The sequence below is a fragment of the Tamandua tetradactyla genome, chromosome 5 (assembly GCF_023851605.1).
Source record: "Tamandua tetradactyla isolate mTamTet1 chromosome 5, mTamTet1.pri, whole genome shotgun sequence".
Lineage (NCBI taxonomy): Eukaryota > Metazoa > Chordata > Mammalia > Pilosa > Myrmecophagidae > Tamandua > Tamandua tetradactyla.
The window spans coordinates 94091445-94095250 of record NC_135331.1 but is presented as its reverse complement, the minus strand read 5'-3'; the positions used below and the strand labels follow the sequence as shown (position 1 = coordinate 94095250).

The 3806-nt window shown below is 40.3% G+C and overlaps 1 pseudogene; it reads left to right on the top strand.

The window, feature by feature from the left end:
- Positions 1 to 237: 237 nt before the first annotated feature.
- On the top strand, positions 238 to 905 carry LOC143682633 (ferritin light chain pseudogene; annotated as a pseudogene).
- Positions 906 to 3806: the final 2901 nt, after the last annotated feature.

Sequence of the window (3806 nt, the reverse complement as noted above, 5' to 3'; positions counted from 1 at the left end):
TATTCTGTATCTTGATTATTATGGTAGTGGTTACATGGGTGCATGTATTTGTCAAAACACATCAAGCCATGCACTCAAAATAGAGGCTATTTATTGTTTGTGTATTATCCCTCAATAAAGTTGATTTAAGGCAGCACGCCTGGCGGTCCCGCGGATCTGTCTCTTGCTTCAACAGTGTTTGAACGGAACAGACCCGGGCACTCTGCCCCCACCTCTCTGGCCTCGACCACCCTCCAACTGCCTCTCCCGCTGCAACCTCTGGGACCAACTTCTGGGCCAGCCCCTGCCTCTGGGACCAGCTAACAGGTTTTTTGTGGTTAGCTCCTCATTGTCGACCAACCATGAGCTCCCAGATCCGCCAGAATTATACCGCCGATGTGGAGGCCTCTGTAAACCGCCTGGTCAACCGGTATCTGCGGGCCTCCTACACCTACCTCTCTCTGGGCTTCTATTTCAACCGTGACGATGTGGCCTTGAAGGGCGTGGACCACTTCTTCCGCGAGTTGGCTAAGGAAAAGCGCTAGGGGGCCGAGCATCTCTTGAAGATGCAAAACCAGCGCAGCGGCCGAGCGCTTTTCCAGGACGTGCAGAAGCCGTCCCAAGATGAGTGGGGCACGACCCTGGATGCCATGGAAACTGCCCTGGTTCTCGAGAAGAGCCTGAACCAGGCCCTTTTGGAACTGCATGCCCTGGGTTCTGCCAACTCGGACCCTCATCTCTGTGACTTCCTGGAGAACCATTTCCTAGATGAGGAGGTGAAACTCATCAAGAAGATGGGCGACCACCTGACCAACCTCCGCAGGCTGGCCAGCCCGCAGGCCAGGCTGGGCAAATATCTCTTTGAAAGGCTCACCCTCAAGCATGACGACTAGGAGCCTCCAGAGCCCAGAGGCCTTTATGGGGCGCCCCTCTGCAGTCCCCTGGCATCCAGGCTTCTGCCTGAGCCCCTCCCTCCAGCCAGGAGTGTCTCTTTAACCAGCTGCCCTGCCACCCTCTAACAAGCCTTGAACCAAGTGTGAACAATAAAGCTTTTTGCAGCAAAAAAAAAAATTTTTTAAGTTGATTTAAAATTATATTTAAAAAGAATAAAAGTATATACACAAATATATATATAAAAGAAAAAAGTATATACACATATATATATACTGCTGTTCAATATGAAAGTGTCAGTAATTTTTCTGGCAGCCAGACTCTTCTTTTAGACCATGTGCTATTAAATCCAATGCTTCTTGAGTTGAAAAAAAAAAGTGTATATATATCCATTCCCTTATTTTCCCCATCAGTGAAATTAGATTAGGAAATACATTCCAGAGCCACATATACTTTTTTCCTAAGTATACAATTCAGTGGTATTAATTCATTCACAATGTTGTGCTATCATCCCATTACCAAAACTTTTCCATCACCTCAAACCAAAACTCTGCTCCCATTAAGCATTAACTCTTCATTCCCCACCTCCAAGCTCCTGCTGACCAGTAATCTACTTCTGGCTCTATGAATTTGCATATTATAGTTATTTCATATCAGTGAAATCACACAATATCTGTCCTTTGGTGTCTGCAGTATTTCACTCAATATAATGCTTTTGTGATTCATTCATGTTGTAGCATGTGTCAGACTTCTCTTTTTCACTGTGTGTATAAACCAAATGTGTGTTCACTCATTCATCTACTGACTAACATTTGGGTTATTTTCACCTTTTGGCTTTTTTTTAATAATAGCCATTCTAGTGGGTATGAAGTGATGTCTCATTGTGGTTTTGATTTATATTTCCCTAATGGCTAATGGTATTGATCATCTTTCCATATGCTTATTGGCCACAAAATTTATTTTTTAAACTCTCTCACTTTAGATTATCCTTATTACTGTATAATTTTCCCATGTATTGATGTAGATAAAGGCAAACTGGCTTAATCTCAAAACTTACTTTCTACCTGAATTGTATTATAAAATTAGAGATGTGTCATGGAGGAATAGAGCCAGATCATCAAGATACTATGAAAGTATACTTAAAGATAATACACATTTTCATTTTTTTAATCACTAATTTAAATGGAAAAAGCATTTTTCTGGTGAAATATTAAAAGCTTGTCACAACACAAAGTGATGGTGATGAGGGCTTGGATGAATGTAGTGGCCTGAGGGAGATTTTTCTTTTTGTCTATCTGGCATCTTCCCCAAGCCACCCCTTCCACCCCCAATCCCCATTTCCCTTCTCATAATAGCTCCTTATTAGCTTTAGAGGTAAAGGGGGCACACCGGATGTCTTTTAAGAATTTTCCTGGAATCTGCCCCACATTTCTGCTTACACTTTATGGGTTATAACTTTATCACGTGACCACAGTTAGCTGTAAGAGAATCTAGGGAATTTAGTCTTTATTCTTAAGGAAGACCATGTGACTAGTTAAAAATGAGTGGTTCTATTCGTGAAGAAGAAAAGGATAGCAGGTTTTGGTATAGGCAACAATTAATCCTCACCAAAAGTCCTATCTAGCAACAGAATTTCATATATAATGGTGGAAAATTGGAAATTGCCAAAATTAATTATGTATATCCATGTTATGGCCATATCAAAATGATTGTTTATCCATAGTTCTTGAAATGAAATATTTCAATAGCACATTTTTTAAATGGGGGGGGAAACAGGTTGCCAAAGATATGGGCTCTTTTTAATAAAATTATATACATACATAATGTAAAAACTATAGACATGCTAAAAGTATATAGTATATCACATAACTTTAACTCACTTTTACCTTTATTTTTACAAAAATTCATGCATCATTTTTTTGCTGTTATTGTGGTTTTTCTTTACTTTTTTATTGTATAGTATAAAATATATACAAAGCAAAGAAATAAAAAGCAATAGCTTTCAAAGCACTCTCGAAAAGCAGTTACAGCACAGATCCCAGAGTTTGTCATGGGCTACTATATGATCCTCTCATATTTTTCTTCTAGCTGCTCCAAAATATAGAAGGCTAGAAGGCTTAAATATTTTTTTTATCATCACAATTGACTTTTTTCCTTCTTTTTTGTGAAAAATAACATATATACAAAAAAGCTATAAATTTCAAAGCACAGCACCACAATTAGTTGTACAACATACTTCAGAGTTTGACATGGGTCACAGTTTCACAATTTTAGGTGTTTACTTCTAGCTGCTCTGAAATCCTGGAGACTAAAAGAGATATCAATTTAATGATTCAGCATTCACATTCATTTGTTAAATCCTATCTTCCCTGTATAACTCCACCATCACCTTTGATCTTTCCATCCCTCTCTTTAGGGGTGTTTGGGCTATGGCAATTCTAAATTTTTGATATTGGAAGGGTCTGTCACTAATATGGGGCAGGGCAATGGAACTAGCTGATGTTCTGGAAAGGCTGGGCTAGGTGTCAGGATTTACCTGGATCAGGGACCCATCTGGAGGTTGTAGGTTTCTGGAAAGTTACTCTAGTGCATGGAACCCTTGTGGAATCTTATATATTGCCTTAAGCGTTTTTTAGGATTGGCTGGAATAGTTTTGGTTGGGAGTTGGCAGGGTATGATAGGTAGCAAGGTCTACCTGAAGCTTGTGTAAGAGCAATCTCCAGAGTAGTCTCTCGACTCTATTTGAACTCTCTCTCTGTCACTGATACTTTATTAATTACACTTCTCTTCCCCCTTTGGTCAGGAAGGAGTTGTTGATCCTATAGTGCCAGGTCTGGATTCATCCCTGGGAGTCATCTCCCATGTCACCAGGGAGACTTTCACCCCTGGATGTCACGTCCCACCTAATGGGGAGGGCAATGATTTCACTTACAGAG